Source organism: Macaca thibetana, chromosome 5 (genome assembly GCF_024542745.1).
Source record: "Macaca thibetana thibetana isolate TM-01 chromosome 5, ASM2454274v1, whole genome shotgun sequence".
Lineage (NCBI taxonomy): Eukaryota > Metazoa > Chordata > Mammalia > Primates > Cercopithecidae > Macaca > Macaca thibetana.
Window position 1 is genome coordinate 46,789,562 of NC_065582.1, and position 26,181 is coordinate 46,815,742.

Consider the following 26,181-nt stretch of genomic DNA (forward strand, 5'->3'; position numbering starts at 1 on the left):
TCTAAAATTTTAGATAATATAACTTAATATTATACATGGAACATTGGTATTGGACCAAAGTTGCTGGCTTTACATCCAACCAAGGGAATACTTCAGGTTCTTTGGCAAACTCCTGTGACTAAGAAGTGATCTGATTTTGTAAACCAACCAACCGACTAAGCAAACAACTGTTATCAGTATTCTGCAAGGATAACTCAGTCAGTTTTTAATGTAATTTTTTTTTGACGCCACACATCATACCAGAATTTGAAGGCTGAGCTCAAAGAGCTAAAATAATGAAGTTGGTCTTCAATGACTTCCCATTTTCTATGAGCCTCTCTCTCACTTGAAGAAAAACAGATTTGCCAACGAGTAATAATACCCAATGTGTGGGTCCAAAGGTATTTGCACTTTTACTTTTATGATTTTATATTTTATTTTTCTGAGACAGGGTCTCACTCTGTGGTGCAGGCTGGAGCACAGTGGTGGGATCTCAGCTCACTGCCACCTCTGTCTTCCTGGCTTAAGCAATCCTCCCACCTCAGCCTCCTGAGTAGCTGAGATTACAGGGGTGCACCACTACACCTGGCTAATTTTTGTATTTTAGTAGAGATGGGGTTTTACCATGTTGGCTAAGTTGGTCTTGAACTCCTGACCTCAGGTGATCCACCTGCCTCGGCCTCCCAAAATGCTGGGATTACAGGCGTGAGCCACCACACCTGGCTGGTATTTGCACTTTTAAAATAAAAATTTCTGAAAAGAACAATCACTTAAGAGTAATCATCCATAGCGGAATTTCAGACATAATGTTAATTCACATCATATCATTAAACACCCATGTGCCATGTTCTTAATGTCTACTCTAACGATGATATAGTAAACTAGCAGAGTTAAAAAATAGTTGCATGTAGCTTAGTTATAGTTGACTAAAATATCGCAGGTGTACTTATTAAGGTCTGGTTTCACTTTGGGATCCAGAAAAATCCTGCAAAGTGCCTTGCAGAGCATTATGGGGACCTCTCTGTGCCTTTCTCACCTCGCTTTCACTGAGTTCACAATGGACACGAGTAGAGCAGCTGCAGAGAGTGTGCACTAGGTAGATCCTTCAAAGCCAACAGGTTCAAAATGAGCTCATTGACTCTGTTTCAAAAACAAAAACAAACAAACAAAAAAAGAGCTCATTATTTTCTTCTCCTTTCTTTAAGATGCATGTCCCTTATTTATTTCCCGTTTGGTTGACAGCATTGCTAAACAAGCAACCACTTAAGACAGAAACCTGGGGTCATCTCAGAAACATGATTCTTTCTTAATTTCCATGTATATCCAGTCATCAAAACCTATAAATTTGACCTCTTCACTACCACTCTTCCAGATGAGTTCAGATCTTCACAACATTTACCTTGGATTATTGTAATAGAATACCATCTGATCCTTTCTGTATCCGGTATAGTTTTCCACAAATCTATCCTCCATACTTCCAGCAAGTTCCTAAAAACAAATCCTTTCCTTATTCCCTTTTGCCCGTAGAATTAATCCCAAACTAAGGCAAATGTAGCTGTTTATCCTTTATGACCACAGCTTGACCTCTTCATGGTACAGCTTTATTTTCTAACAGTCAGCCATGGAATTCAATGTCTTGGCCTCCTTGAGCGCCCTGGCTGTTCTCTAAAAGCTCCATGTTCTTTCTTGCTTCTGTGACTTGCTTCTGTATATGTTGCTCTCAGTACTTGAAATGCACATCTCTTGCTATGTGCCAGCTTTGTTCTAACCACTTGACATGAATTACTTTATTAAATTCCTACAACAATGCTCTGAGGTAGATAATACAGCCAATGCCTTCACTGCCTTGTGTCATTGTGACTTAACTCTGATTTCAGTCATCTCCACGGCCATTCCTGAGGCCACTCCTATGTGTCTGGTAATATTGTGTTCAGATGGCACATCCTCTGGGAAATCTTTCTGACTGTTATGATCTCTGGGCAGAGTGTGTTGCTATCCACTTTGTGTAGCAATTACCCCCCAATATATACATTTATCTTGGTGTCTACTGCTTTGACTGGCAAATGCTTCTTTGCTGCCTGTGGTAAACTGTGAAGAGACTGAGAGCAGAGTGTTTAGTATTTATTTATTCGCTTAATTTATTGTCATTATTTTTGTATCACATGGTATAGTACTTAGTGTCTGGTAGGCACTCAGTAAATGTTAAAAAGAAGTATCACAGCTAACATAATTGATCCCTTGCTATATGTGAGGTTTGTTCTAACCACTTTACATGAATTACTTTATTAAGTCCCTACAACAATGCTTTTGAGGTAGACAACACAGCCAATGCTTCCAGTGCCCTGTGTCACTGTGACATAACTCAGATTTCAGCCATCACTATGGCAGAGAGTTTTGTGTGAGCTCAGACTTGTGCTGAGTGTCTCACTCCATGCACAAGTATCAGTCTGCCTGTTCAGGCCTTCTCTAAAGTGCAGGAAGTCACTAGATCCTTTTATGTCCTGGCACAGAAGTGAAGTGGATTTAACATTCTCAGGGCAACCCTCAACCACAGACGCACAAGAGCTGGTGGGTAAATTCTCTAGCTTCCCACCCTTTGAATGGACAGTTCTATAAGGCATTCTGTACACTCTTGGAAGTCTCAGCTGAGTCATACTTCCATTGCTTATAGAAGCGACTTCTATAATTTACTCCTATTATAGCTCTGTCTCACTCTTGTCATTCATAACTCCTTCCAGAGACATCTCCCAAGCCAAATACCTGTGTCCGAGATCTTGTCATGTTCTATTTTTGAGAAACCCAAATAAAGATAAGTACTACTACTGTCCCCAATGTATTTGAGACAGAGGCACAGAGAGGCTAAGTTAAGTAACTTGCCTGAGACTTTACACCTGGAAAGTGAAAGAGACTGAATTTGAACTCAGATAATCTGGCTGCAGAGCCAGCCCATTCCTATATCTCTATACTCAATGAGGTTTATAACAGACGTAGGGGTCTCAAATTGTCTAATATTACCTACCTACCCTTATCATGTTTAAAACTTGTCTTGGCTGGAAGATTAAGTTTTCATATCTCTTTCCTAGTTTGGAAGCAAGGGCATCCTGCTTCTTTAGAGTTTTCTCCCTCTTTCAAATGAATTCCCACTTTTAAGCTCCAAACTGTTTTTTTTTTTTTTCCCAGAAGAAGAACAATCTAAAAGAGTGACAAAGCAAACAGTAAAGTATTGTAACTTCCCATTTTCAAAAGCTGCATTTTTAAAATTTCACATTGGAGGGCTTTGAATAGAGGCAGTGTGAAAAGTGGAATGAGCATTTCGATTATCGTTAAGGAAACCAGTGTCATCTGAATCGCTAACTAGTTTCATCACCTTGGGTGACTTTATTCCCCAATCTGGGCCTCTATTTTTCCTATTGTGTGAGATAAAGAGTTTGAGTTAAAGAGGGTGCTCTTACTTTTTTTAGAGTCATTAAGAATCTTCTGAACTCTATGTATATCATCTCTATTATTTCTCCTCCCACTCTACACATCCACAAGTACATGTGTTCTTCCTTGTGTAATTTCAGACGCTGGTGTCATCTGTGGACCCTCTGGGGTTAAAAATCCATGGACACAATTTCTAAACCCTATTCCAGTTCCAGCCTCCTATGGTCTTAGGTAAGGAAGCACACATTGATTTCATTTTGCTTTAGATTTTTTTTGCGAGAAAATACTTTATGGCTGGGCATAAAGGCTCATGGCTGTAATCCCAGTACTTTGGGAGAGAATCACTGTGGGAGGAGAATCACTTGAGGTCAGGGGTTCAAGACCAGCCTGGCCAACATGGTGAAACCCCGTCTCTACTGAAAATACGAAAATTAGCTGGACATGGTGGTGCACGGCTGTAATCCCAGCTACTTGGGAGGCTGAGGCAGGAGATTCACTTGAGGTAGCAGTGAGCCAAGATCATGCCACCATCGCACTTCAGCCTGGGTGAGAGAGTGAATGAGACTCCATCTAAAAAAAAAAAAAAAAAAAAAAAAAAAAAAAGCCCTTATGCTTTCTGCTGTCAGACTCAACAAAAACGAATTATTTAATGAGTCCAGGTGATTTTTAAAATAGACATTAGTGAGAAGAGACAAACATTTATATCTTACATCTTATTCTGTTGTTATTCTATGTTTGAATATTTTATTTTGCCATAACAGTGGATATGTAAATGATTAACTGATAGGCATATCGTACAAATAATGTTTGTTGTACAATATAAATAAAATTTAAAGTAATGAGAACATGATGGATAGGTATTCTGATATTTCTATTTCTGATTCCAATGTCTGTGATTAAGATGTTTATGCAGATGTTTCACTGCTCTGGACTTTTCTATAAGTTATATTGATTCAATATCTCTATTTTCTTTAGAGAGAAAAATCTCATTAAGTGAGAATCTAATGGGCTGGAAAAATTCAACAGACCAACCTCAGCTGAAGTAATATATTTATTGAGAAAAAAATAGCACCTTGTTAGCTGGAAAATAATGATACATTGACTTACATTGTCCTGTATTTGATTTTTAAAAAACCACAAAAACAAACAAACAAACAAAAAACAGAAGCTTTTTGCTGAGTTTCTTATACAAGTTTTATGAGCTGGAATTATAGCTTATAAGAGATGATCAGAAAAATAATGCTGGATTTTAGTCCATGTTTATATAAATAAAAGAAAGATGTTGGCATACTATGCTGTTAACTGGTTTTACTGATATCTCCCTTAGAAGTGACAGAAATAATAAGGTTAACAGTGAAAATCCTTACAGTTTTCTGGATCCATCCAAAGTCATTCTGTTTTGTTAATTTTATCTTCAAGCAAATTCTCTCTCACATGATTGTTAGGAGGACAGTGGGGAAATACATCTATTTTCAATTACAAGGACCACCTTCCACCTGTCTACTGTTTTTCCATTACAATCTTTCCTCTAAATGAAGTCAAAGTGGTTGGTCCAGTCTGAATTTCTGTGCTGTATTTGGAGAGAGTGTTTTGGTGCAGTCTACCGCTTGCTGTGTGGTAGAGGATAGAAACTAATGCTGGGTGTTGCATAATAAAGACATACTTAGGTGGTCACAACTCCTGTGTAATTTTATTTTGCAGAATTACACATCCACCCCTTCAGTGCCACCCCCACCCATAAGCACTTTGTAGACCTCCTTTCCCTCACCTGTGCTTCTAGATCCATACTTAACCTTTTAAAAGCTTCAATATCTTCATTGGCTTGGTAATCTCTAATTTGGGGTCATTCCATTATCAGCTTTTTTCACTGTCAGGTTACCAAGCTTTGTTGAAGAATGCCATTACGTTTTTTGGATTGAGGTCTGTGCAGCATCATGATCTCTCACCTCTGCTGTATCCTCACTGTGGCTTAATCTCTTATTTCTCTTACTTTCTAGGATATTTGTCAAAGCAATTCCACCAAATCTTTTTCACTTTTTTCAAACACTCTGATTGCACCATCCCCAGAGTAGATTATTTACTCTTAAGAGAATAAATCTCATATGTCCCTAGCTTTAATGAGTTTCATGGTTCCCTTTGTCCTTTCTAACCAAGCAAACTTTTTAGCCTCATATTTAAGAGCCTCCATGGTCTAGCCTTAACCTCCGTGTTCTAGCATGTGTATCTGAGGATCTCCAGCCTGTTAAGGGTCTCTTGTTTTCAGAGTAGATCTTGATTAACATTAATGTCAGGAGGTGGGAGGGTGGGGTAGAGGATGGAAACTAATACTGGGTGTTGCATAATAAAGAAATCCTCAGAGATTTAGGACATTATCCTCTCTCAGAAACATCCCTGGAGGAATAATGGCTGCTATGAATTCCAATATGTTCCTAGGAGAACAGTTAGTTTCTCTTTGTTCTTGTCAAAACAAGATGGTTAGGTTCACAGGGTGGGATCTCAGTATCATTACAGCCCCAACTAAGGTTTTTTTTTTTATTTGACAGTAACTATAACATCAACACCTTCTTTGATGTCAGCCCAGTATGGTGCTGTGCCAGCTATTTTCTGACAGTTGCCTTGAATTTTTTATTATTGTATAAAGCAAGAAATGACCTTTGAGGATTTCAGTATCTGTTTGATGTATGTGTTCATTCATATACTTTTCCAACTACTATTTTAAAAGTCAAGAAATGAACCTAAGAGTTTAGTGAGAAAAGAACTTCTGTTGTTTTTGGTTTGCTTGTGAGTTTTTACTTACAAAGTACAGATTAAATGCAGTTTGTATTTCAGATGTAAATTATATATTTTTATTGCATATGCATGTGTAATCTTGTCTAACACATCAAAAAGGGGAATAAAAAATATCTTGAGGATGTGATAAAACTTTTTGGAGGAAAGAAAAATTTATACTCTCATAAATTAAGTAATAAAATTAGCATTCTGTCATAACTTTTTGAACTTGAAATAAAACATCTTAAAAGGAATAAGCTCAAAGAATTTTAAAGAGCAGATTGAGCTTTTAGGCAGCATCAATGAGTAGTTGAATCATTAATTTTTTACAGAATTTCCTTTCTGTTTCAATTTTATAAGAACTTAGATAATTTCATGTCTTGACTATTGACATTACTTCTTTGCTGATATTTAAAAAAAAAATTTACAAAGCAAAATTTGTAATCTTGTCTTTAGAAAATTTCCTAGCCGCAGAGCTGTATGGCATAAAAATTGAACCATAGTTAAAATTGGTTCAGGCATCACTTTTACTGTGGTAGTAGACACAGCTAGCACACTGATTGGTGGTTACTAGTTTCCTACTTCCTTATGATATTATTTATTTGTTCTTTAGAAAAGTAACAAGTACAATTTGAATATATTTTTGGCTTCCAGGTTTTTCCTTAAGATCTGATGTTATATTAATGTTGTAATTCTCAAGCTCAGTTTCTCTTCTCAATCGTGGGTTGATTTTTCTGGTGAAACTCTTCCATCCTGTTTATTAGGACAATATATTGGTTCTTCATAATGTTCTGTTGCTTGTTTCTTGGTTTTGCATATTGTTATTTAGTGTTAAATCTAATCAAGGGGAAAATTAATTAATATCTATCAAAATATTATTTCTCTTAAATTTGCCATTTTAATTTTATCAGCAAAATGTGTTAATGACTTTTACAAAAATTATGAAAGACTTCTGTTAGTGTTAATAAGTTAACATACTTGGAGAGAGACTTAGAATATATTTAAATGTAAGCTTTTAAGCAATTTTAACAATATTATTTAAAATTGAAATAAGATAATGTAGGTGCAAGTGAGTAGAAACTGCTGCTTAGAGAAATGAAAGGACTTCTCCAAGATGACAATTGTAGTCTATTCTCGTGGCTATAACAGAATGCCTTATACTGGGTTATTTGTAAACAACAGGAATTTATTTCTCACAGTTCTGGGACATCCAGACTGAAGGCAGCAGTAGATTCGGTGTTTGGTAAGGATTGCTCTCTGCTTCCAAGATGGCGCCCTGTCGCTGTGTCCTCCCATGATGGAAGGTGGGAGTGCAAAAAGAATGGACAGCTCCCTCACACCTCTTTTATAAGATCGTTAATCCCATTTGTGAAGGCTCTACTCTCATGATGTAATCACCTCCTAAAGGTCCTACCTCTTAATGCTATCACATTGGCAATCAAGTTTCAACATTCAGACCATAGCAGCAATGACACAGATAGCTGCTAAGATTTCATTCTTGTTCCGATATTGTTTCTTCCTGCTCACACATCCTCTTCAAATAAATATATGTCACACACACCACACCACATATAGAATGCTTTCTACTTCAGTGATGACGGAAGATAACGTACCTGTTGCTTGTCTGTTAGAAAAGTATACTGCAGTGGATTAGATTTAAACTAACAAGACAAGGAAATTCATGGACAAATTTGGTCTGGCTTGCTGAAAAGTGCTTTTTGTGGGATTGCTTTACTGTTCAGCAATGTGTCATAAGCGAGCTTTATCCAGATGCAGTGTCATTCAGGACAGCTATTTTTACTCTTGAATAAGCTCACCTCACAGGATTATGGTGGTTCCCATAATTATACTGAAAATTTTTATCACTAAGGCGATCTGTCTTCCCAAAGTTTTTCTTCTGAACTTAGGGAAACTCTGTGCATATGTATTTGTGTGTGTGTTTGGGTTGGGGGTGCAGTTAGAGAAGTAAGGTGGGTAGGGGGATGGCTATTTCTCCACTCTAGTATTAACCAGTGTTTCCATGAGCCCTGAAGGTTCTAAGATGCTTACAAAATTTGAGGGAGTTGCAGAATGAGAGTCAGGACACATAACACAGACATGTAGAGTGCGTAGAGTGCATCAAAATGAATAAATGAGATCAAGTGTCGTGTGTGTGCATTTGGCATAACATCACAGGCAGCTCTCTCTGCCTGAGAAGATTAAGGGAAGTCAACCCCAAGTCATGGCCTCAAGTTATGCAACACATTTTTCTTTTACATCCAATTGTGTCAGGGTTTCATTTTGACTCTAGAAAATCAGAAATGATTATTTTTGGCTAGCAACCATAATCTGTCTAGTTCCTATATCTACACAGCTGGCCCTGCTGTATTTTGAGAGGTTTTGGGAATGGTTTATGCTCCACCCTTGGCTAGAATTATGTTATCTTGTCTTAAGTGTCTAAGTGTGACTGATTTGTATTTGAATATATAAAAAGTCTGGGCTGCCCCAATGTTCCCTTTTAACAGAGAATGCCTAATGTAATTTTCTTAATGTAATATCCAACAAAAAGGGCTGGCGCAATCTTTCCATTTCTGTCAATGTGTAGGAATAGAAACAAATATCACAACTGGTTGGTCAACTTAACAATGACTTTCAACTGAAGTTTTCTATCACAGGTTGAGCTTTAAAAATCTCTTACAACAATTATTGCAATGGCATCCACTGTGAACACTCTTTTTATAAAATTCAAATTTAGTAGAAAAAAATATGACTCAGTTATTTGGCAAATATTGGTGTGAATACTAAAATGAACACATTTCTCAATCTTGGCCACACACTGATGTATGTTTTTCTGTAGAAAGGTTTTCATGGTACCAATTTGAAATAAATTATATGATATAGTACATTTTCTCTATTCTCAAATGGGGAGATCAATATGGAAAATGTCAAAAGGAACCTATGCACAAAACTTCAACACATTTTCCAACTTGCAGAAGGACTGAGGGCTCCTGTTAGCATGACCAAGAGACAAAGTGGAGAAGGCTGCAGAATACAATTACAAATGTTCAGTAAGATGTGGATATTTTTTAGCAAAAAGCAAAATATAAAAATTACTTATTTTTATGACAGTGTATTTATATAAGCAAAATAATTATGTCCATATTGTGTTCTTGGGAAGATAGTGGATGCTACGTCCTGGGCCAAAGAAGCTTCTGTGTGAGTGTGTGTTCATGTTGCAAGATCTGGGGAGAATACAAATAAATAAGAAATAACAGAACACTGTGATGTGTACTTTATTAGTGGGTGAGACCAGGGTGCTAGGTCTAGTGTTCATTTGGGGAATACCTAATCCAGCGTTAGGAAGAACATTTAGGGAGGAATTCTTGAAGGTAATAACTCGTCATCTAAAACTTAAAGAATGAGTACAATTTAGGCAAAGTAGAAGAGTTAAGGGTAGATAGAAATAATTGCCAATGGTGTTCCTGGATGTGGTAACACCATTGCTAGACCAGAGGTAAAAGAAAAAGCACGGTTTGTTCAGGGAACACTTTTCTTCATAAAATATCTGATTTTCAGTGGTTTTATACAAAATTTAATGTGAGAATAGGTAGAATCATTAAAATGATCGGATTCACTTTTTTTCAATTAGCTTATTTTATGTAACATGACTTTCCCAGTATTTTGAGTCAGTAGTTGAAAGTATGAATTTTCAGCCTAATTGATTGCTCTTTAAGAGTATTGTGGCTCTTCAGCATAATTGATTTCATCTCTGGAATTGGTTTTGCAGGCTTTTACATGTGTTGCCACTAACTTCAAGTATATAGCTGGTCATTTATGTAAATTGTCCATTTGAATAAAACAATAACCTTTTACAATAATTTATATCCTTTTGCTATGTTTTTCTACCAAGATCTCTGATTTTAGTTTCCTCTCTGATCTCTTTTGTTAGTTAAAAGATATTTTGTCTTCCCCATGTGTGAAATGGCAGAGAAGCTGTTAAAATGATTTATTGCTGTTCTTAAATATGATGGCATACGAATAGCATTTTCCAGATTTATTTGTTCAGAAAATGTGTTCTCAACTCCATGATACTATCTACTTAATTGGAAATGTAGGTTTCTGGATATTTGTGAACTTTGGCAATTGTATATTTAGCGACTGCACTGACAGATCTTGGTTTGAGGTACTTTAGCTTGGCTTTAATTAACTGAGGCAACATATCATAAAAATGCCAACAAATAGATTTTTGGGTTTTCTTTCTTCAGAGAAGAAAATCAGAGGACTTTCCTTAAACTTTTTTTTTTTTAAGTTTAGGAAAAAGCCCCCCTTTTCTCCTGCCCCCTGGAGAGCTGAATCAATAATTAACATGTTCTTTTTTTGTTTCTTATTATCTAAGTATGTACCAGAATTGCTTCACAGGACATTTTAAAATTATTTTTTTAAAAAAGCTCTATACAAGCTCTGCGGTAAGTTCTGGTTGAGAGCCAAATTACCTTTGTGATCTTGGACAAATCACTTAACCTCTTTGTGGCAAAGTATGTTTGCTCCATTCATTTATTGAATCAAAATGTATTGATTGTTTACCATGTGCCTTGTGTTATATTCAACTTTTCAGGGGAACTTAGGAGTGAATTTTAGAGCTTAGTAGAAGAAATGAGACACCTACAAAAATTGTTATTAGACAACACATACACACACATGTAATTCATGCAAAGCAGAACATTTTAAGTACTAGGAGAGACTTAATATAAGATGCAGTGAGACTTCTTGGGATAAGTAATTCATTTTGAGTTGATGTCAACACAGATTTCAGGAGGGAGGATTTGGACTAGTTTTCTAATAGAGTTTGGGTTCAGCAAGATGTAGAGAGAAGACGAAATGGTGTTGGAATCTGAAAGAACCACTTTAATGTAAGCCTTGTTGCTAGGAAACTTGGAACTTGGAAGGAAACTAAGCTTGAAAATTAACATTGGTGGCAGATCATTGATCTTGAACACAAAACAGGGGTTTAGTGTGTATTTTGTAGAACTTCTCTTAGATGTCATTAAGGGTTTGGCTTTGGCAAGACATTGATTCAAGTGCTTTCTCTTCTACATACTAGTTAAATGCTTTAAGTAAGTCAAACTAACTCTTGAGAAACTTGCTTTCCTCATCTATAAAATGATAATAGCCATCTCATCTTTCTGTGTTTCTGTAAGAATTAAGAATAGCATGCATAAAGAGACAGTCACATAGTAGTTGTTCACTTAGTATTAGCAATTATCTATACAATGAAAGGCTTTTAACAAGTGATTTTTAAATTTTTTTTTATTTTTTGAGACTGAGTCTCGCTCTGTCACTCAGGCTGGAGTGCAATGGCACATTTGTCAGCTCCCTGCAACCTCTACCATCTGGGTTCAAGCAATTCTCATGCTGCGGGCTCCCGAGTAGCTGGAACTACAGGTGTACATCGCCACACCTGGCTAATGTTTGTATTTTTAGTAGAGATGGGGTTTCACCATGTTAGCCAGGCTGGTCTCGAACTCCTGACCTCGGATGATCCTCCCACCTTGGCCTCCCAAAGGGCTGAGATTATAGGTGTGAGGCATTGCGCCTGGCCTTAACAAATGGATTTCAAGTTTGGTTTCTTTGTCATGTTTCTGTCATCTCTATGTGATATATTTGCTCAGAATATCATAGAATTGCAGAGTCCAAGGGAACCTTAGAAGTTTTCTAATCCACTCCTTGTTGAGGGCGAGTGTCCCCTTTACAACCTTCCTGATTTTATTCTGTACTGTCATGGGCCTCTGGGAGAATTTATAGTTATGAGATCACTCTTTTCCAAAATCAGTCCTTTTCATTGCTGAATACTTAATGGTTTGAAAAGTTTTCTATCTATTGGTCTGAGATTCTTTTGCCTTGTAACGTTCACACATTAATTCCCTAACTCTTATTTCAGAGATAACAAATGACAGCAACTCTTCACATGTCAAGCCTTAAATATTCAGCATAAATATGTGACTTCCTTTCATGGGTTCCCCCTACGTCCTTTCACTTCTAGACCAAATATTCTTGGTCTTTCATCTACTCATCCTATGCTATGATTGCAAGATTCTTCACTTTTGTGGTTGGCTTCCTTCGGCTGCACTTCAATTTTTAAATATCTTTTTTTTAAAAACTGTTATTTCAGAACTAAATAATGTCCCACTGATGAGATCTATTCAGAGCTAAGTACAACTAATCTTGCTTAATCTAGAATCTAGACCAGTGTCACTGCCTGTTGCCTATGGAGTTTAAAAAATGCACAAAGCCAAGTCCAATCCAAAAATATTCTGATTCACTAGGTCTGGATTTGGGCCCAGATATTGGTATTTTAAAAAAGCACTACAGAAACAATAGGAACTTTCATTCATTGCTGGTGAAAATACAAAATGGTGAAAATACAAAATAATGAAAATGCTTTGGGAGACAGGGAGTTAGCTACAAAGCTAGATATACTCTTACCCTAAGATCCAGCAATCATGCTTCTTGGCATACACCCAAATGAACTGAAAACTTATGTTCTCATAAAAACCTGCACATGGATGTTTCTAGATTTATTCATAATTGCCCAAATTTGGAAGCAGCCAAGATGCCTTTCAGTAGGTGAGTGAATAAATAAACTGTGGCAAATCCAGACAATGGAAAATTATTCAGTGCTAAGAAGAAATGAGCTATCAAGTTAGAAAAAGACATGGAGGAAACTTAAATAAATATTACTAAGGGAAAGAAGCCAACATGAAAAGGTTATATGCTGTATGATTCCAATTATATGACATTCTGGAAAAGGCAACACTATGGAGACAGTAAAAAGAATAGTGGTTGCCAAGAGTTTCGGGGAAGAAGGGATGAATAGGCAGAGCATGGAGGATTTTTAGGGCAGTGAAGCTATTCTGTACAATATTGCAATGCTAGGTATATGTCATCACATATATGTCAAAGCCCATAGAATGTACATCAAGAACAGACCCATAGTAAACTATGGACTTTGAGTGATAATGATGTATCATTGTAGATATCCATTGTAAAAAATATACCAATCTGATGTAGTCGGGTAGAGAAGGAGTTCGGTCTATTGACAATATCAAGGTTTTGTGTTGTAGTGGAAGGGGATATATGACAACTCTATGTACTTTCCACTCAATTTTGCTGTGAACATAAAACTACTCTAAAATAAAATTTACTAATTAAAAGCTCTACACATAATTTTGATATCTACCTGGGGCTGGAAGCCATAAATCTAGACACTATACTCAATTAATGAAGGTAAGATACCATAACGTTTATTGCAGCCATATAACACTATTCATTATGTATCAGATTTGGAAACTGTTAAAACTAGCAGGACTCCTTTTTAGATCTTTCCAAAATTTGTACATTACATTTTCTGGGACATAAATCTATGACTTTACGTTTAAACTTATTACATCTCATCCTGGCCATTTCTAGCCATTATTCTATACTACCATTGTTGTTTACAATTTCATGTGCCTAATTCGGATTATTGTAAAAATTCATTAGTTCTGGCCGGGCGCGGTGGCTCACGCCTGTAATCCCAGCACTTTGAGAGGCCGAGGCGGGTGGATCACGAGGTCGGGAGATCGAGACCATCCTGGCTAACACGGTGAAACCCCGTCTCTACTAAAAATACAAAAAATTAGCCGGGCGAGGTGGCGGGCGCCTGTAGTCCCAGCTACTCGGAGGCTGAGGCAGGAGAATGGCGTGAACCTGGGAGGCGGAGCTTGCAGTGAGGCGAGATTGCGCCACTGCATTCCAGCCTGGGCGACAAAGCGAGACTCCGTCTCAAAAAAAAAAAAAAAAAAAAAAAAATTCATTAGTTCTGGGTAGGCAATCCAAAATGATAAATTTTACAAAAGCTATTAATTCAGGTCTGTTATTTATCGTACTCTTCTCTTATGATTATAATGTGTTGTTCTTACTCATTTATATTTGACATATCTATTAATATGCCTAATACTTCGAATCACCTTTCCTTTCTAAGTTATAATAATGCATGCCCACAGAGTTTGGAGCTGATAGAGAATGAGCTCGGAATGCCGTAGAGTAAGAGAAGGAGCCTCCACTTTTATCACTAAAGTTAGGTATCTTACAGCTGTTATCAAGGATCTTATAAGATGATATTGCTGTATCTTAGTTGGGCTGATTTTGGCTGCAAGTATTAGGATCTCAACTTAGAGTATCTTAAATAATAAGAGGATTAATTGTCTTACCTAGCAAGAACGCTAGAGGTAAGGCAGTTTCAATTTTGTTAACTCTGCAGCTTTCTAATGTCATGAAAATCTTACTTTATTTTCATCTTTCTACTCTGCCATCTTCAGCAAATCCTTTCAGGCTAACCTCCTTCATGGTCCCAAAATGGCTGCTACAGTTTCATAGCATATAGACATGGCAACATTGAGGAGCAAAAGAGGAACTCTTTCCTCTTCATCTCTGTTTAGAATCTTCTCATCAGACTTTCTCTCTTGTCTCATTCATTCGTCCACACTACATCATATACCCCAGAATAAAGCAATCACTAGCAAGAGGATCTGGACAAATTATGATTCCCCTCCAGGGTCTAGGACTGAGACTGGATCTAGAGATGAGGCCATTGGAGGGTTTGATACCTAGTAAAAATTGGGGTTTAATGAACAACACCTAAACAAAATTGAGATTCTGTGAGCAATAACAAAGGTGTTTGTGGGGAACAATTTCTGGGTGAGAAACTACCAATGTTTGTTATACTACTAAAGCTCGGAAACATTTTCTATTTTTAAAGAGTATATATTGTAATTATGCTACTAAAAATATTCTCCAAATAGTTGAGATTCTGGCTTTTTGCTGAAGACCAAGCAAATATTTTATAGGGCAAAGTTAACAGAATAAACTATTATACTGATCACATGTTAGCATTTTATTTCTCTTAAAAGCAAATTAATTAAAGCCAGTTTAAAAAAATAGTTTGCGAATGGCTCCAGATTAATTTTATGTCTGTGATTGTTGGCTTTATGTAGAGTATTCCATCCTTTCTCAGAAGGGACCTTCAGCTCTCAGAAGTAAGAGTTTCTTTATTTTTTTTTCTTTAGTCTGGTTTATAATAACTCTTTTTAAAAGGAGTCAAAATTACAGCTTTGTGATTGGAAGTAATGGAAAAATAGGACTAATTGAGACTGCTGACAGAGGAAAGCATCTTGAAGAGGAAATATAATTTTCAATGAGCTGGATAGTTAAGCACGAATTAACAATTTGTTTGAAAAAGTTCATATGAAGTCAATACAATATTATTTTTAATTGTTCCTACTGACATATAGGGTCCAGAAACAGATAATGATATAGACATAGAATGTAGTCTGAGGAATTCATGCACTGTGAATCACTCAATGCCCTTCAGAAAGAAAACTCTAGGTGAATGAAAGTAACTATTATTTAATTTCAATGCTAACTTAAATAAAAGACTAACAGATTTATGAGGATAGATAGAAATGTGTACCACCTACAGAAGACAATGGGATCAGTCATCAGAATGAGAGTTCCCATTCATTGTGATTGAAGTATGTGTGCAGGAGTCACCCACATTGTTTCATTTAATCCTTACAACCCTTTGAGGCAGGTGCAATATGAAGCAGGTATAAATCATAAGAAATTAAGTAATTATAAATTGTGATGTGCCATACAAATGCAAGATATTTTTAGTCCATGTTTTTCTGCACACATGTCAGTCTATTGCTGGTCCTGCCAGCTCCTTTCAATTCTAATGTGAATACACAAAAAGTCCGTGGATCAGAGTTTAGCTATATAAGAATCATTAAGCAATTTTATCTGATGCCTATTCTCAATACCTCATCATATTTAATAAATTCACTAAATCAGGAATGAGTTTCCAATCAAATTCACTAGCCAAACCACATTTTGAGACTGAATCCGTTCATGTTACAGATATGGGTGTATTTTAAAGTTGGCAAATGAGTACAAGAACCCTCATACCGAGATTATAACTTTGAATTTTTAAAAAAAATTTTTTGATTTGGGAAAGAATATATTTTGCTAAGTAACATAAACCTGTGTTTAAAATGCTACTCCAAGGATTTTTAAAGACTGGATATGGCATAACTGTTAGAAAAGATACAACATGATAGTGAATATTGGTGTAGGCAGGGAGGAGATACAGAATGAAAGAAAAAGCAGGTATATACCACAATGTGCATTAGGTTTATTCACATACAGACACATGATTTGGGTTCCAAGCAATTCTTTTTGTTGCTTTATTACTTGGGGTCACTGTTACTTCAGCCCAAATACAAAAGCTCACTAGCAAAAGAAGTCCTAGAGAACAGCAGGACTCATTTACTTGACAAATTGAATGCAAAAGAAACCTGTAGCTAATAATATTTTGGAGTTATGTTTGAGAATCCAGGGAATTATTAAAGGTATAAAGGGAAATTCTGAATGAAAAATTCACACTCATCATTCCAGATCAGCAAGTTTTGGAAACAATCACAATTGGCATCTATGGCATTAAATACGAACTTACTTGGAATTGCACCATTGTGATTCTGATTTTTCAGTTGCTGAAGGTGGAAATCAGTCACGAAGGTAATGCCTTCTAGGCTTTTCTTAAAAATTATTAAGAGCTGGATTGGGCATTTGTGAAAAAAGGAAGGAAATGAAAGAAAGTAGAAGGAGAATTATACTTGAGATTTCAGGAAAGTGGTAAATGCTATCTTCAGAGTTTTTAAAATAAAATTACATGTAATAAGAATACTAGCTTTTTGTAGTAATTTGCACAAAAAAAGATATTGTTCTTAATATTTTCTTTGTCATAGTCATACTGATATAAAGTTCATCTTTTTTGTACATAGGAGGGAAAACTATTTAAAATGTTTTATTTCTTCTTTGAGAAGTGAATTCTACTATAGGTGAGGTTTCAACAGTAAAATTAATCCTTAAAATAAATTTATGGAAGCTTTTGGGTTATCTCTATTTGAAAAGACATATACTCCCAAGTGTCCCTAGATCACAGTAAGCCTTAAATCTGGTCAAGAGCAAATGGAGAGAGAGAGGAATCAATATGCACATTTGTTTTGAGAGATTCTCCTGGGCTGACCTGGTCTTCATCATACCAGCTGGATTGCTGATGTTGAAATGACAATGAATATGTTAATAGAAAATCAATTTTAGCTTCACTATAAAGTAGGTTCAAGAGTATGAGTAATCCAACAATATCAGGCTAGCTACCAAGTAATGTTGGATATATTTAAATATTGTATGATAACGAGAATGACAAAGACATACTACATCATTATTGTTGACCACTCTTCCATGTACATTTAGAAGTTTAACCTTGAAAAAAGTAAGCATTTGAAGTAAAATTGTCACTTTATTATAGCAAGATATAACTAATTGGTATAAGTCCAAACCTGGTTGGTGTAAGAATGGTGTTATAAAACTATTGTGTTGAGTATTTTTTAAACATTACATCTCAGTAAAATGCTTATTCTTACTAAAAAGTTCTGATTCTGTCAGAATAAAGGCTTTATCACATGTCTTGAGGCTTGGAGCTCTCCTCTGCACAGAGCTGCTTCCGCCTAGGCAGGGTGTGCAAGAAATTATTTATACTCTTCTGAACCAGATCTATAGATCCTCACTCTATGCCTGGCTCAAAGAGATATTTAGGAAGTGCTTCCTGGGTCACTGAATTCTAGTAACTCTCTATTAATACATGCTGTTCCTTCCTTTGTTCATAGGAAAAAAGGAAAATTTGCTTTTCTTCAAAGACCTCTCAGGATGTACAGGAAAATGTGGCTGATAAAGAAGACACATCTGTTCTTCCTTTGTTGGGGAATTTATAGGAGGTAGAGTCTCAGCTGTCAGGCCGCTAGTAACTGATAATGTAAAATATGATGTTATGTGAAGAATTACAGAGGATCTGTAAGATTCCTGTACAACTCTTGCTGCCTGACAGCTGCATTCTGTAACTCTTCCAAGGACAAAAGAAGGACTCATTAAGTCCAGAATTTCCCCAGCTGGTTGCTTAAAATCAAACAGTAAAGCTGAGAAAGGACAAAGTTTCCCTCTTCTCCTCCAGCAACCAGCAGGGTGTTCACTTTTGACACATGAAAGACACATACTTTCAAGCCTTAGGGACAGAAGCTTGGGCGGAAATTCAGGTTGTGATTCTTGAGTCTAGAGAAGTTAGATCTGGAGAAAATCAGTAGTTGGGGAAACTGAAGACCCGTGTGACAATTCAAGCCTATCTTTAGGAGAGGATTGCCAGGACAACTTCTTCCTGGATCAGAATTTTATTTCCTAGGCCCACATCCCCTTGCCTGTGAGGCACCTTAGGCCTCGTAAATCTCTGTTCTTCACAGGAAACAACTTAATTTTCTTTTTCAGTTGGATGTGATGTGATTCACTGATCTTCACCTTATGTGGCTAGCTTCCATTCTACAGCTCTAAAAAAAGTCTACTTCTTTAAGTAGGTCTTAGAGGAAACTTCAACTTAGATGCCTGTAGGCTTATAGAGTTTGTGTTTTAGCTTTGTATATTACAAGACAGGCCCCTAGATAAAAATAAAATAGAATTATATGTTCCAAAAATGTTAAGTTGTTTAAAATTTAAACTTTTTAAAAAAGTGGTTGTATACAAGCTATAATATGCTTTGGAGAGGGTGAAATAAATTTCAGAAATACTTGGAAAAATACTAAAGTAGAGACATGGAAAGCAGAAAATATGCAGAGTGAAGCAGCGTCTAGGCTGGCAATGAGACAACTCAGATTTCAAACTAATTGTCTCTTTTGGACAGTGCATCAGGCGTTGGGGACAGTTTTGTAAGAGGTTGTCTCTTCTCTGTGCCTGAGTGATATTGTGTAATGATTGAAAAAATTATTGTGTCAAATGTGGAATAAGTGATAGAAACATGTCTATCACTGTTCTCTGATGGCTGACTGGTATGTTCTGGCTGACTTCAAGAGAGTTCTCTCTTTCATCATAGCTCCATATACTCCAGGCAGAAGCTATCTGCTTAGAAGACAATCTTACTGAATAGAGCGTGGCGTATTAATAGAATCACAGAATCATGTGTCTTGAGGAGGCCATTAGGAAATGTGAAAATGAAAAGCAGAGTGTTACTGCTTCTTGAAGATTTTCAGGGATGCATATTACATAGGTTTTTGGGGTAAAAGAGAGAGACTGGAAAGAAGGTACGTGTTTGGAGATGCTTTTATATCTTATAGGGAAAATACCTCTTGTTTGACTATTTAAACTCATTTTGTATTGCACAGTCCTCCACAGATGTATTGCAAAAGTCAGCTAATCAGCATCTGTCTCCTTAACACTCCCTCTCCATACTTGAGGTCAATTGTCATCATCAGTCTTGGTTTTTTTTTTTTTTTTGGTCACAGTTAACTCCATTACTTTGGCTTTTTATGAAAACAAGGAAACAAAACTTTCTGTTTGCCCATTAATTCACATATAGTATTCTTAGAGCTCATGTTTAACATATGATGAATGCAACTACCTTCACATAGTTCTAACATGGAGCTTACATGGACCCCTTTTTGTCATAGTTCTTCTCAGTATTTCTCAACATCATGCTATTTTTCCAGCTGTACTCAAAATTTGCTATTGGGCTACAATGTACTTAGGTCTTTCTACAATAATTGTATTTAGTTGTTTTGCATACTGTATGAATTCCTAACTCTTCTACCTTTTGAGAATTTTCCTTATTTTCTCATCTGATATTTTACATTTAGTCTCCCTGTTTCTAGGTTCTCCCATGTGTTTCACATTAAATGCTCTAAAAGACAATAGTATTGGTCATAACCCTCCCCTCCTCAGAAATTGTTTAAATAATGTTTAAATTCTATAACTTGGCATCCAAGACTGCTCATTATCCAACTTAAGAGTTACTCAGCCTTCACTTCCAATCTGATCAGACCCATCTGCCAAGGGGCCCTTGGAATTGGATCCCTCAATCTTTCCTCTGTGTTTATTCTACTCCAGCACCACCTGTTCTCAGACCTCTTCCCATTACATCCAGGCGATTTGAAGCCCACCCAAGCTTTGTTCCCAGTTTATGTGCCACATTCTTAGTGGAAACCTCTCCTACATATCTACATACATATGACAAACTATGAGTGAGAGTTATTGGTGGCCATAAACGCTAAGTTTAGTGAAAGAGACATCCTTCCTGACGCTTGTCGTAAAAAAAGATCATATATTCCATCCACTTGGTAAATGACCGATTTTTTACTGATTCCCTTTTCATTAGGCAGTTTGGTTATGTTTTACTCTTTTCAGTTATAATGGTGCTGTACCCATGATTACACCTGTGAGGTCTTTTCTGTATTTTTCAGTCTCTGTATCATTAGTTCATCTGCTTTGTGATTTATCTGAAGAAAGTTGGCCTTTGAACACTTACATATTCCCTAAATATTTTGTAGGATCATTTTTATCCACATATATATTGGTATTCTATATATCATAGTTTTATCTTTAATATATTACATTTTAGTGTGCAATTTTAAAATGCACTTAATCTATCTTGGGTCTAATGATTGTGCTTCATCTCTTTAAGAGTAAGATATTGTCTCATTTTCAGATGGGATGAAAAATACTGTTTTTGTATTAAAATTGGTTTTAATTATTTCATGCTTTTGAAACACATAGCCATGAGGTGGTGAATTATGAGTTTATAAAAGTTTCTCCACAATGACATCTTTAATAGTAGTAATGATTTTTCATCTATTATTGTGTTGCTCTGATTCGGGATTTATTAAAGTTTTATAATTGTTTGATTTATTTTCTTGACTATCTGTTCTTTTGTATTAATTTAGTTTTCTATGTTGAATACTTATCATTTCAGTAATTTTCACTTTGTAATATAGGTTAACATCACATAAATGTGTCACAGCCTTAATATTATTCTTACATAATTTTATCTGGGTTAGTCTTCCAAAAGAATTGTATCAGCACTGTGTAATACTGTTGTTCTTTTAATCCTATTAATTTTCGTTATATAGCAAAGTGGACACAACTTTAGAATTATTCACTGTTGTATTTTAAGGTGAACTGGATCTTTTATCAAGTGAATACCTCTTTATCCCCAGTACTACTTTTAGTCTTAAAATGGATCCTTAAAATGATGGCTAAATGATTTTCTTTTACTTCTTTTAATGGGTTTACTCTTTTGATTTATCCTTTGTATCCAATATTCCTTTGTAAGTTTGACTCTTTTGAAGACCTATTGTTAGATTTACTTGGTTACTTTTTTGAAGTTAGAAACTTCGTTTTTTAAAGAACACATTTGGACTATATATATGTGTATGTGTGTGTATATATATACACACATATATACTCAAATGTATATACAAATATATACTCATACACACACACACACACACACACATATATATCTCAGACAGAGTCTTGTTCTGTCACTCAGGCTGGAGAGCAGTGACACAATATCGGTTAACTGCAACTTCTTCTCCCAGGTTCAAGTAATTCTTGTGCCTCAGCCTCCTAAGTAGCTGGGATTATGGGTATGTGTCACCATACCTGGATAATTTTTGTATTTTTAGTAGAGACAGGGTTTTGCCATGTTAGCCAGGCTGGTCTCGAACTTCTGGCCACAAGTGGTCTGCATGCCTTGGCTTCCTAAGGTGGGGGATTATAGGCCTACACCATTGTGCAAGGCCTGTCTTAGCTAATATTTTGAAAGTCCTTCTGCTGTTATTTTGTGTTTCCAATTTGTCTTTTGTCTTTTTTCTCCTTATACTTTTTGTTTTTCCTCTTTCTGCCTTCTTTCTTGGTGGGAAAGTTTCCCATTACTATTAAAGTTCTTTAATAGAGGGAAGAATATCATTCAATTTTCGTTTTTTTTTTTTTTTTTTTCTGATTCATTTCGGATAAGTTGAGTTGTTTAGAAAATGTCCATTCTATTTGTTATTAAATTAATTGACATAAAGTTGTTCATTATATTTTATTTTCCATTTAATATCTGTAGAATCACCAGCACTATATATTCTTTAATTATTAACTTTTATAATTTTTGTTTCTTCTTGTTTTCTGGTTTGCTGGGAGTTTACCAATTCTATTAAACTTTTCAAAGAACTAACTTGTGTTTTTAAATTTTCTCTATCATTTGTCTATTTAATTCTTTGGCTTCTGTTCTGATTTTTAATATTACTTTTCTTTTCCTTACTTTGATTTAAATTGCTCTTCCTTTTTTCATTTTTTTTTAGTCAGAAACTTAGATTTTATTTTTTAGTATAGATAGGCATTTAAAGCTACAAATCTCCTTCTAATCACCATGCTAGTTGTGTCCTCTATTACTCTGTTGCATTCTTAACATTAAGTTTCAAGCATTTTCTAAGTTTCTTTGTGATTTCTTCTTTGGTCTATGGGTTATTTAGAAGTGGGTTATTTAATTTCTAATTAGTTGGGCTTTTTCTATATATATAATTATTATAGATTTTTAAGTTAATTTCAATTTAGGAAGAGAATATACTTTGTGAAAATTCATTCTTTTAATTTTTTAAAAATTATACTTTAAGTTCTGGGGTATATGTGCAGAATGTGCAGGTTTGTTACATAGGTATACATGTGTCATGGTGGTTTGCTACACCCTATCAACTCGTCATCTACATTAGGTATTTCTCTAAATGGTATCCCTCCCCTAGCCCCCCAACCCCTCGAGAGTATGTGATGTTCCCCTCCCTGTGTCCCTGTGTTCTTATTGTTCAACTCCCAGTTATGAGGGGGAACATGCGGTGTTTGGTTTTCTGTTCTTGTGTTAGTTTGCTGAGAATGATGGTTTCCAGCTTCATCCATGTCCCTGCAAAAGACATGAACTCATTCTTTTTTATAGCTGCATACTATTCCATGCTGTATATGTGCTACATTTTCTTTATCCAGTCTATCATTGATGTGCATTTGGGTTGATTCTAAGTCTCAGCTATTGTGAACAGTGCCACAATAAACATATATGTGCATGTGTCTTTATAGTAGAATGATTTATGATCCTTTGGGTATATGCACAGTAATGGGATTCCTGGGTCAAACGGTATTTCTAGTTCTAGATCCTTGAGGAATCACCACACTGTCTTCCACAATGGTTGAACTAATTTACTCTCCCACCAACAGTGTAAAAGCATTCCTGTTTCTCCACATCCTCTCCAGCACCTGTTGTTTCCTGACTTTTTAATGATCGCCATTCTAACTGGTGTGAGTTGGTATCTCATTGTGGTTTTGATTTGCATTTCTCTGATGGCCAGTGATGATGAACTTTTTCTCATATGTTTGTTGGTCACATAAATATCTTCTTTTGAGAAGTGTCTGTTCATATCCTTTGCCCACTTTTTGATGGGGTTGTTTGATTTTTTTCTTGTAAATTTGTTTAAGTTCCTTATAGATTCTGGATATTAGCCACTTGTCAAATGGATAGATTGCAAAATTTTTCTCCCATTCTGTAGGTTGCCTGTTCACTCTGATGGTAGTTTCTTTTGCTATGCAGAAGCTCTTTAGTTTAATTAGATCCCATTCGTCAATTTTGACTTTTGTTGCCATTGCTTTTGGTGTTTTAGTCATGAAGTCTTTGCCCATGCCTATATCCTGAAAGGTATTGCCTAGGTTTTCTTCTAGGGTTTTTGTGGTTTTAGGTCTTATGTTTAAGTCTTTAATCCATCTTGAGTTAATTTTTGCGTAGGGTATAAGGAAGGGATCCAGTTTCAGCTTTATGCATATGGCTAGCCAGTTTTCCCAACACCTTTTATTAAATAGGGAGTCCTTTCCCTATTGCTTGTTTTTGTCAGGTTTGTCACAGATCAGATGGTTGTAGATGTGTGGCATTATTTCTGAGGCCTCTGTTCTGTTCCATTGGTCTATATATCTGTTTTGGTACCAGTACCATGCTGTTTTTGTTATTGTAGCCTTGTAATATAGTTTGAAGTCAGGTAGTGTGATGCCTCCAGCTTTGTTCTTTTTCCTTAGGATTGTCTTGGCTATGCAGGCTCTTTTTTGGTTCCATAAGAAATTTAAAGCATTTTTTTCTCATTCTGTGAAGAAAGTCAATGGTAGCTTGATGGGAATAGTATTGAATCTGTAAATTACTTTAGGCAGTATGGCCATTTTCACGATATTGATTCTTCCCATCCAAGAGCATGGAATGTTTTTCCATTTGTTTATGTCCTCTCTTTTTTCCTTGAGCAGTGGTTTGTAGTTCTCCTTGAAGAGGTCCTTCACGTCCCTTGTAAGTCAATTCCTAGGTATATTATTCTCTTTATAGCAATTGTGAATGGGAGTTCACTCATGATTCTGCTCCTGTTTGTCTGTTATTGGTGTATAGGAATGTTTGAGGTTTATTTTCTGGTTAGCATATGTCCTATCATGATGAATATCCCATGTGTTTTTAAAGAGAATGTGTGTATAGTATTTGTTGAGTATAGTATTCTATAACTACCAATTAGGCAAAGGTGGTTAGGTAGTGTTATTCAGATTTTTTTCTTAATAAAGAAATAAAGAATAAAGACTTTTCATCTTCTTCTTATGTTAATTACTGACAGACTAGTATTAAAAACCTTCAACAAAGATTATCAATTTGCTTACTTCTCCCTCTAGTGTTATCAGTTTTTGTTTTATGAATTTTGAAACTCTCTTCTTAGGTACATACATATTTAAGATTGTCATATCTTTCTGATGAGTTTACTCTTTTATCATTTTGAAATACTATTTTTGTTTCTTGAAATAGATTTTGTCTTGAGATCTATCTGTCTCATATTAATATAACCACAACAACTTTCTTATGATTTCTGCTTATGCTATATATTATTTCCATCTTTTTATTTTCCACTTATTTGTCTTTTCAAATTTAAATGGACTCTTTTGTAGGCGCTCTGATTATACAGGAGACTTTATGGGGATTAAAAAGTGACATCATAATTCTCATAAAGTCTCCTGTATAGAGTATTTATTCCAAGGGTTACCAAATGTTTTTTGTAAAGGGCCAGATAGTAAATATGTTAGGTTTTGCAAACCAGTCTTTGTCAAAACTACCAAATTCTACCATTGTAGCACAAAAGCATTTACAGAAAACATGTGAATGGTCAGGCGATATTTTTCCACAAATATTTACAAAACAAGTAGGCAAAATTTTTCCTACAGGACATAGTTTATTGACTCCTTGTTTAGTTTTAGTCTATTTATATTTCTTTTTCTGTTTACATTTCATGTAATTATACATATGGTTGTGTTCAAGTCTATCATCATCCTATTTGTTTTCCTTTTGTCTTTTGTTTTTGTTTTGTTTTATTTTTGCTCCTTTTTTGACTGTTTTGTGCTAATTGGATATTTTTAAATATTCTGTTTTATTTACTTTATTGGCTTCTTAGCTCTTTAAAAAAATTTTATAGTGTTTAAGGTTAATGCTATCCTATTCTCAACTTTTAAAGTCTATTTAGATTCAGTGTTATTCCAGTTAACACCTAACCCTTCACAGTTCCAGCTCCAAACCTGATGATTCCCACTTCTCAGTTTCTACTTCCCATTTCCCAAATATAATAAACATTCAACAGTAAAATTCCGTTAGCTTGTCCCTTATCCATTGTACCTTCTTTTGCACATCTTTTTTTATATATTAAAAACTCTACCTTGTGAAATTATTATTGCTTTTGTAAAAAATAGCCTATCTTTTAAGAAAATAATAAGGGGGAATAACATCTTATATTTCTGTTTATTTTTATCACTTTTCCCATCTATGGACATGACTTTTCATATAGTATAATTTTCCCTTTTTTATTTAGCATTTTTTGTAGTTTGTTTGTTGCAAATAATTTATGATCTTTTGTTCATAATGCCCATTTTACCTTATTTTTGAAGATATCCTTTTTTCAGCATGTTAAAGATATTGGCTCATTGTTAGCTTGCCTACCTTGTTTAGATGAACAGTCAGCAATTATTTTTTATTATTGTTCCCTATAGTAATGTTCCTTTTCCTCTGATTGCTTTATCTTTTGTTTT

At 35.5% G+C, this 26,181-nt stretch overlaps 1 protein-coding gene across 6 annotated transcripts in view; it reads left to right on the forward strand.

The window, feature by feature from the left end:
- INPP4B (inositol polyphosphate-4-phosphatase type II B) overlaps positions 1-26,181 on the forward strand; it is an 817,532-nt gene that overhangs the window by 79,838 nt on the left and 711,513 nt on the right. For 4 of the 6 annotated variants that reach the window (XM_050791147.1, XM_050791146.1, XM_050791152.1 and 1 more), the window contains exon 2: positions 3,543-3,633. The exons of the other annotated variants lie outside the window; for them this stretch is intronic. The gene's annotated coding sequence lies outside the window, so the exon portion shown is untranslated. The remainder of the gene's footprint in view (positions 1-3,542; positions 3,634-26,181) is intronic. 6 annotated transcript variants of the gene reach the window in all.